Below are 9,878 nucleotides of genomic sequence, written 5' to 3'. Positions count from 1 at the left end.
AGCTACTCCACTCGTCACCGCTGCCCATGGAGTTCAAGCCCCTTACAGCTTCTTCCAGAAGGAATTTGCTGTGGATATGCGTGCATTGCACTCAGCGTCCATCGCAGTCGGGCATGCCATTCTCCACAAGCACAGCACCCAGCCAGATCTTACCTCTCTAGCACTTCTGGCAGCTTTGTGGACACTCGGTTCCAGGCAGTAAACCCCTTAGTGCTTAAAGTACGGGGTGTGGTGGACTGATTGTTGTTCCCCACAACCTGCTCCTTCCCTGTATTGGGATTATATATCCCCACCAATTTTCACTGGGAAGTGTATGTACCCCTCATGTTGCCTTGGCCATGGATGTGAGTGGATGTGATTGTGTGGTGGTGGGTCAGGAGCCCTTGCATTTCTGCCCTCTCTCATGCTTGTTGCATGCCCCAGGTGGTGCTCTGTCTTCAGCGTGGGTCCCTGAATGATAACACGTGTAGGCTGAGCTGAGCCCAGCACACCCACAGCCTGCCCAAAGGCTCATGGGAAAAATATGTGTGGTTCTACGCTCTTGTGATGTTTGGATATTTGTTACTACAGTAAATGCTAATACAAGTTTTATCTATTTCCTTCAACTGAACTTAGCACACAGCACCTGACACACAGCATCACTTCAGAAATGATAACTCTGTAATTGTTTTCACACGGGCTTCAGGGGCAGTGCATCCAAGGCCATGTAGGCTGGCTTCTGAGTTCTAACATGTGCACCTGGGGGAGCTTGCGGAATTTAAGTCTAATGACCTTTTCTTTAAGGAATCAAGCCAGGAGTCCCACCAGCTGGCTGGTTTCCCATTCCCCACTGTGGGTCTGGCCAGCAGCAGCCAGAATGCTCAAGGTCTCAGATACTATGCCTCCTCTTTTATCCTCTAAAGAACAGAAGTGAAGATCTCCTGACCAACCTGCTGGTCTTGCTCTCCTTCCTTGGCTGCCTCTTTCTCAATCTTCAGGTCTCACCTCCTCAGAAGGGCCTGCATCCTTGACCACCACTCAATCCCCGTTCTCCTTTGACTGCCCTTCTTCCAGCCACCCCACCCTCTCCCTTTGCCACACAAGACACTTACTCCTCTGCCCAGTGCTGCTTCTTCGCTAAGACCTGGCAGATCTCCCTTTCATGGACCCTGTGGAGTGCAGATTGTTTTCCTGAGGATGTTCACGCTCCTGGATAGCTCTGGCCTCTAAAGACTGGTTAGTACTATGAAGAGATATGACCCCATCAGTCCATTCCCTGAAACAACGCTCACCTGCCAAGTCCTTCCAGGAAGTCTCTCTAGGGATCTCTTGGTCCACCCTCCTCCTGAGCAGACGGCTCTGGAATCTTGCAACCGTGGAGGAGAGCACAGCTTACCAGGCAGAAAGCTCAAGAGACCTGTGAAACGTCGGGGAGGGCAAGCTAATCATTAACTGTGGACAGTGGGCCTTACTTGCGGTAATGTCAATCCTTGTAATCATTATTCTGAACTCCATATCTGGTAAATTTCTTATTTCCATTTCAGTTAGCCCTTCTTCTGGAGAATTCTCTTCTTCTTTCAGTTGGGGCTTGTTCTTTTGTCTCCCCATTTGGCTGCCTGTTTGGGGTTGTGTCTATCTACTAGGTGGATCGGCTACGACTCCAAGTCTCTGGTGCAGGACAATGTCAGACTCTGTTTGTGACTGGCCCTGAGTACTGTTTGCAGCTATCAGCAATACACATCTTGTGGATCCCTCAGCTGGGGCTGGGTACCTTTGGAAAGACCAGTATGTACACCAAGGTTTGCTTTTTCCTAGCCCCAGGCTCAGAAAGAGATCAGGCAAAGACTCAAAGCCTCCAGAGATCTGCCTCTGCCTATAGTCTGATTATCATTCTCTGAGTCTTAATGCACCTCAGGCTATAGATCACAGCAAGGTATGGACTCACCAAGGTGGGGCGAGAGGTTTTTCCAATAGGGTGGGGCAATTGCTTTCCTGCAGGCAAAGCTGCCTGGATGGTAAATGTCTGCCTGAGAAAGATGTCCTCTGCAGTATGAGGGAATGACTCATCACAGGAAACCAGGGTGGCTGCCTTCTGAGCCCCCAACCCTGGACTCTCCTCACACAACTCTAGTTCCCCCTGCCTTCCCTCTGCCAGAGCCCAAGGTGAGTGGATGCACATGAAATTTTGTGTGTTGGCCCTTTAAAAGGGTGTCTGCCTTTCCAACCATCTCTCCCTGGCTGACAGCAACCCTGCTGCTTTTCACAGCCAGATGTTATATGAGTACCCTTCTCAGTTCTGGTTCTCTGGGTTAGGGACCAAGTTTGGGATTTAGACCACAGAGTTCTCAGTGGGCATACCCCACAGCTGAGATATCCCTCCTGAACTCCAGCTGCCAGGATCCTGGCCAGCTCTTTCTCACCTCTGCCCTTCCTACCCATCTCTATGTGGTCTCCACTTTCTTTCCTTGCTTATCAGGGTTCTCACCAGCTACTCCAGTTGAATAGTTTTTATGTATTTTAGCTGTAATTCCAGTTCATTCCTGGGAAAGTGTCCATGTAGTTTACACTTACTCTACCACCATTTTGGAACTCCTGTTCTTCTTTTTGAAGCATTTGTGAATGGGATTGTTTTCTTAGTTTGCCTACTTATAGTTAATTATCTATATATATAAAAGCCTAAGTGACCAGATGACTGGACAGCTGGATGACCAGCCAGTAGCTATGACATGCATTGACCACTAGAGGGCAGACATTCAATGCAGGAGCTGCCCCCTGGTGGTCAGTGTGCTCCCACAGCAGGAGCGCCACTCAGCTGAGAGATGGGCACCAGATGCTAGGCTCACGGCTGGTGAGCACAGCTGCGGCGGCACGAGCCTGTCCCACGGACACTCCCCCTGTGTGCCAGAACAGTGGCAGCAGCAGGTGCAGTAGGGCTGGGATGAGCGGGAGCAGGTGGCACACAGCCTGGGCTTGGGTTCCTCCTGAGCCACCTGCCACTTCCCGCACTACTTCATGGTGTGCGGGATCGATGAGGACAGTGGGCTGGAGCTCGACGAGCTGGAGGGTAAGGCTGGGCTACGATGGCCTGGAGGTCCACTGATCCCCACAGGCCAGGCCAAGGGACCCTACCGGTGCATGAATCTGTGCACTGGGCCTCTAGTTGATGTATAAAAATGCAACTGGGCCCTGGCTGGGTATATCAGTTGGTTGGAGCGTGGGTATATTCCCAAATGGTGCACATACCTAGGTTGCAGGTTATATACAGGGGCAGCCCATCTGTGTTTCTCTTTAACATCAATGTTTCTCTCTCTCTCCCTCCCTCTCTCTAAAAATCAGTGGATGGGAGAAAAAGAAAAAAGTAAAGGAAATGTATCCTCAGGTGAGAATTTAAATTTTTTAAATTTTTTAAAAATGCAACTCATTCTGTATATTTATTGTGTATCCTGCTATTTTGCTGAATTCGTTTATCAGTTCCAGTAATTTTTTTGTGGAATCTTTAGGTTACTATATACAGTATTGTGTCATCTTTAAACAATGACAGTTTTACTTCTTCCTTTCCAGTTTGGATCTCTTTTATTTCTTCTTGTCTGATCACTGTGGCTAGCACTGCCAGTACTATGTTCAACGGGAGTGGTAAAAGTGGACATCCCTGTCTTGTTCCTGATCTTAATGAAAATGCTTGTAGTTTTGCCCATTGAGTATGATGTTGGCTGTGGGTTTGTTATATGTGGCCTGTATCATGTAGAGATATGTTCCCACTATTCCCACATTGATGAGAGTTTTTATCAGAAATGGGTGCTGAATTTTGTCAGATGCCTTTTCTGTATCCATTAATATGATCATGTGGTTTTGATTTTTCTTTTTATGTGGTATATCACATTTATTGACTTGTGGATATTGTACCAAACTTACATCCCAGAATAAATCCCACTTGATCATAGTGTATGATCTTTCTTATGTATTATTATCAGTTTGCTAATAATTTGTTGAGGATTTTTGCATTTATGTTCATCAAGAACATTGGCCTATTATTTTCTTTTTTTGTAGTGTCTTTATCAGGTTTTGGAATTAGGATAATACTGAACTCATAAAATGAGCTTGAGAGTCTTCCCTCCTCTGGAAATTTTTGGAATATTTTGAGAAAGATAGATCTTAGTTCTTCTTTAAATGTTTGGTAAAAATCACCTGTAAAGTCAGCCAGTCAAGAGCTTTTGTTTGTTGGAAGTTTTATTTTCATTTTTATTAATGCTTCAATTTCACTAGCTTTAATCTGTGTATTCAGATTCTCTGATTCAGTTTTGGAAATTGTATGTTTCTAGGAATTTATTCATTTCATCCAGATTATCCAATTTGTTGGCATATAGTTGTTTGTAATATTTTCTTACAGTCCTTTGTATGAAATAGCCTGTACATTTTAAAATGTTGCCAAGTTATGTAAACTCACATCTCTGTAAAAAACCTTTTTAAAGTAATTTAAAAAACATTCTACTTACTAAAAGAAAATAAAAATAAAGTAATTGTTGATAGATGCAGTTATTGACATTGTATTATTCATATTTTGATCTTTTTTGTCCTTATTCTTAAATAAGTCCCTTTAACATTTCTTATAATACTGGTTTGGTGGTGATAAACTCCTTTAGCTTTTTCTTGTCTGAGGAGCTCTTTATTTCTCCTTTAATTTTAAATGACACCTTTAGTGGTTAAGTAGTCTTAGTTGCTTTTCATCACTTTGAATATTTCTTGCCAAATCCTTCTGGCCTCCAAAGTTTCTGTTGAGAAATCAGCTGATAGTCATATGGGAGCTCCCTTGTAAATAAATAACTGTTTTTCTCCTGCTGCTTTTAAGACTTCCTTTGTCTTTAACCTTTGGCATATTATTATGTGTCTTGGTGTGGGCCTCTTTGGGTTCATTTTGTTTGTGACTTTTTGTGCTTTCTGGACTTGAGCATCTTTTTCCTTTACCAGGTTAGGGAAGTTTTCAGTCATTATTTCTTCAAATAGGTTCTCAATTTCTTGCTCTTTCCCTTCCCCTTCTGTTATCCCTATGATATAAATGTTGTTATGCTTGATGATGTCGCAAAAACTTCTTAAAATATCTTCATTTTTCTAGATTTTTTTTTCTTTTTGCTGCTATGATTGGCTGTTTTCTACTACCTTGTTTTATAAATAGCTCATGCGATCCTCTGCTTCATCTAGTCTACTGTTGATTCCTTCTAGTACAGTGGGGCCTTGACTTACGAGTGTCCTGACTAACGAGTTTTTCGAGATATGAGCCATCTCTTGGCCGATTTTTTGCTTTGAGTTGAGAGCTAAAATTCGGGTTACGAGCCAGCTTCAGATACCCCACCGCTAGTTGGCGCAGCGAACGTCACAGTGAACGCCACAACATCAGCCCAGCATCATGTGTCTCACTCGTTCACTGTTGATTTGACATATGAGTAATTTGAGTTACGAGCTCCCTCACAGAACGAATTAAACTCTTAAGTCAAGGCCCCACTGTATATTCTTCATTTCAGTTCTTGTATTCTTCATTTATATTTTTTCATATATAATTTTTAGTTTTTTCTTTGTGCTGTTGAAGTTCTGACAAAGTTCCCTGAGCATCCTTATAACCCTTGTTTTGAACTCTATAGCTGGTAGTCTGCTTGCCTTCATTTCATCCATTTATCCTGTTCTTTCATTTGGGACTGTTTTTCTTTCCCCATTTCAGGTGCCTCCCTGTGTTTGATTTTATGTATTAGGTAGATCTGCTATGTTCCCATCTTGGTAGAGTGGCCTTGTGTAATAGGTGTCCTGTAGTGCCCAGTGGTGTAGCTCTCCAGTCACCCAAGCTGCACTCTCTGTGTAGATTGTGTGCACCCTTTTGTTGTAGTTAAATCTTGATTGCTATGTTTATACAAACAATCAGGCCAAATTGAATACAATAAATAAATTGGTCTTGATTTGGCTCTTTTGATAAACATAGGGGTAATTTTGAGGAGAAAAATTCTATTTCAATAGAGGTTATTAAAACTGAAATATTTTCTTTCCCTTGCACCTGACCATTTGTTACAGTTTGTCTCCGCCAAGTCACAAGCCCACCTCCTTCTATGCCCAGGCTTCATCGTCCCTCTGACAGACAGCAAGGATCTCTTGGCTCTGAAAGAAACCTTCAACCCGCCTCAGCACAAAGCAGCTACAGAAGAAACCCTGCATCCCCTTTCCCTGAAATAATTCAGAGCCAGGATCCTTGAGGGAATATATTAAGTAGTAAGACAGACATGAGCAGAACAAGGACGATGGGCCAACTAGAGCTACCAGATGTAACTAAGTCTTTCCACCTCTACGTATGTAAGACAAGGGGACTCTCCAGAAGCAAGAGGGAACTAGGCTGCAGACGAAGCAGCCCGGGAGGCTTCCCTAAAACCAGTGGGGTCTCTACAGATTCTCGTGACTTTTTCAGACCCTGACCTACCCACCCCACCAGCTTACACGGAAATATACCCAATCTAGAAAAGCTGAAATCCATAACCAATATTTGCTCAAGTTCTTACAGGCTTTACAGTCTACCCAGAAAGCAATCCAGAAGCACGTCCGAGACGCTCTGCCTGTACCAACTTCTGATCCGGTTCATCCCTTCCCCCCTGGTGACTCTGTTTAGGTAAAGAAATGCCACCCAAGGACTGACTCCTACCTGGAAAGGATTACCCCCACGGCAGTCAAGGTCGGTGAGATCCCGATGTGGCTTCATCACACCCGGCTTAAGACAGCCAGGCAAAATAGAGAGTCCAGGACTCTTCGCACCCTCTAGAGATTACTACTGGCCCTCGTTCCCAGCCCTTATCTTATAAACAGGCCCACTGACTTTATTCAGCAGAGAATTAATTATAGTCCTCAGGGACAATATAACTCCCTCCCCAACAATGACCCAAAAGAGTCAATGATTTGACTCATGCACATAAAACCAGTGGGGAATGAAGCATCCATCTTATATAAAAACTGCTGTTTGAAATTTTAACCCTGCTATTTTGGCTTCTGTAAACACTTGCTTGCTTAAATAATAAGGAAAATAGCACTACTCCCATTCCAGAGAGGCCATAAACTATGTCCCAGACAGAGTTTCAGTGCTGGCACCAGGCCAGGCCTTGAGGTACGGTCTCACAGCCCCTTCCCAGCACACAGGCCTTCTTTCTCAGAAGGCCTGGAAGTCTCGTTACAAATTTGGGAGACAAAGGACTGGAAAAAGTATAAATAAAGAGAGTTGCGCCCTAACCGGTTTGGCTCAGTGGATAGAGCATCAGCCTGCAGACTCAAGGGTCCCAGGTTCGATTCCGGTCAAGGGCGTGTACGTTGGCTGCAGGCACATCCCCAGTAGGGGGCGTGCAGGAGGCAGCTGATTAATGTTTCTCTCTCATCGATGTTTCTAACTCTCTATCCCTCTCCCTTCCTCTCTGTAAAAAATCAATAAAATATATATTTTTTAGAAAAAGAGAGTTGCCTCCAGGTTGGGGGGCCCAGAATTTGAAAGACATATTTTTCTCTGGGCCTGTGCAGAATTAAAATGTAACTCCCTTTCTCTAAGCGTTGCTTGGTATTTTCTCCGGTCTTCTGTAACAGGGATAACCACCTGGTTGAAAAAGATAGATTGATTAAAAATTAAAACGGTAGACAGTAGCTCTCTAGGAACCTGAAAATTCTGAAAAATGGGCTTAAAATCCCTACAGATACTAAACATGTTGTGAAACCACTCTCTATGCAACATATTATCCAACATGGGAAAAGGCAGTCATTTCAAGTACATTCAGCTGTCCTCCCTTTGGGCCAATTGTTGTGACTCTTACTTACTGTTACTAAGTGTCTTTCACCAAGTGGTTCCGGAACAGGCCACCCAAAGGCTGCTTGGGTCAAATCACGGTGTGGAGATGGACACAGCACCGGTGAGTGGGTCAGGGTGAGGGATTATGGAGAAGCTGGCCTGGAGACAGTCAGCATGGAATTCCTGTCTCAGGTGCTTTGTGGAAGGTGCGTGGGATTAGAGAAGGTGAGGGAGGGAGTGACTCCTCCCACGACTCGGAGAGGACAGCAGAGGGACACGGATCAGGGTCGGTAGGGAGCGGCAGATGATGGTCTCTCTCCACAACCCTCAGCAACGGGACCAGTCCTGCTACCAGATGTGGCTTTGGAGTCACCCAGGATGGGAGCCTTCCACAGTGCCCTGCCACCTGCTCTCGGGTGCCCAATGGCATGCACACAGACGCAGCTGGTCCCGGGCTGAGGGGTGGGGCATCTGTTGTGGTGAGCTTGTGAGTCCCACTGGACCTAAGGCCCTGGCCCCAAATTCCATTCTACCCAGTGCTCTAACAGTGTCTCTATTCTAACAGAAACAGCAGATGTGGCTGAGGCGATGGCCTACGGTGCATGGTTGGGGGCTGCCCAGCTCAAGCGCGATGTTTCAGACTGTCTTAATGTATTCAGCTCCATCTGGATGCAAATTCATGCAGCAGGAGTTTACTCTTGAGGCGTGTCTGCCAAGGATATGGATGTGTGAGCTTGAGTGTGTATGTGAGGCAGAGGCAGAGTAGATGTTATAGGTGGGCAGGTAGGTGGCAGGTAGATGGTAGGTAGCTTCTCCATAATAGCTGAAATGAGAGGACAAGTGTGCATGTGGGTGCCTTGCTGTGTGTTCACACACTTAGGAGCCCCAAACACCACACAGGTGGACTGTAGCTGATCAGATCCTCCTGCACAAGCAGCCAGAGGGGGAGTGCAGCTGAGGTGGTTCCCGGGAACCTGGAGAGCTAAACCCAAACACCTGGTGGCAGGTCTTAGTGCTACTGGGATGGCTCTTATGGAGATGAACAGGTGAACTGGGCACTTAGTCATGCCTTTTCTCCTGCAAACTTAAAACCTACCTTCCACTCATCTCACCTACTCCCAAGTCCTAGACCCTTTGTCTCTTACATTCAGGATGACCTTGGCATCAACTTGGGGCACAAAAATGCAAGACCCATTGGGTCAGGCCAAGAGGAGGGTCCAGGCTGCCTTCGCCCAGCCAGTATCGGCCACATTCCAGAAGACGTCCACTTCAGTCAAAGCCACCCACCGACTGCTCCAAATTAGAGAAAGTTGGAACCATCAGCAATGCTTCTACCTTTAAAATGGCCACATTGGCCACGATACCTTTTTTGGAGCTTTGCCCACAGTGGGGACTCACTTATGCTGCCAAACTTGTCGAAGAACCATGAAGCCAACCTTTGTCTCAACAAGCATTGGGCGAGCATCTTCTAAACCAGTGGTTCTCAACCTTCTGGCCCTTTAAATACAGTTCCTCATGTTGTGACCCAACCATAAAATTATTTTCGTTGCTACTTCATAACTGTAATGTTGCTACTGTTATGAATTGTAATGTCAATATCTGATATGCAGGATGGTCTTAGGTGACCCCTGTGAAAGGGTCGTTCGACCACCAAAGGGGTCGCAACCCACAGGTTGAGAACCGCTGTAATCTAAACCCATGTCCTAGGCTAAAGATAGAGAATTCAAAAGGCAGACCCACACTTACAAGGAGTGTGCAGTCTAGTGGGAGTGATATGCCAGGAAACACTCTCAATACAATGTGATAAGGGACTGCAGGTATTCAGCCAACATTTATGTGGGACTCTTTGTGGATGTAGCATTAGAGACACGGAGATGAACGCTCAGCCTGATTTTGAGGAGCTTATGGTTTAGTGAGTATAAAAGTCTAGGAAGACCCTGCAGAGCATGCTTTAACACAGTGGCTGCCAACCGGTGGTCCGTGAGGTCCGAAAGGTTGGCGACTGTTGCTTTAACAGTTAAAACAGAGCCTTCTGCAATTACAGAGGATGGGCACCTATCCCCGCGGGAGGATGGCGGTGGGTCTGAGAAATAGTTTCATAGAG

This window comes from Myotis lucifugus, unplaced genomic scaffold (assembly GCF_000147115.1).
Source record: "Myotis lucifugus unplaced genomic scaffold, Myoluc2.0 scaffold_458, whole genome shotgun sequence".
Taxonomy (NCBI): domain Eukaryota; kingdom Metazoa; phylum Chordata; class Mammalia; order Chiroptera; family Vespertilionidae; genus Myotis; species Myotis lucifugus.
The sequence above is the reverse complement of the archived record's forward strand: the minus strand, read 5'-3'. Positions refer to the sequence as shown.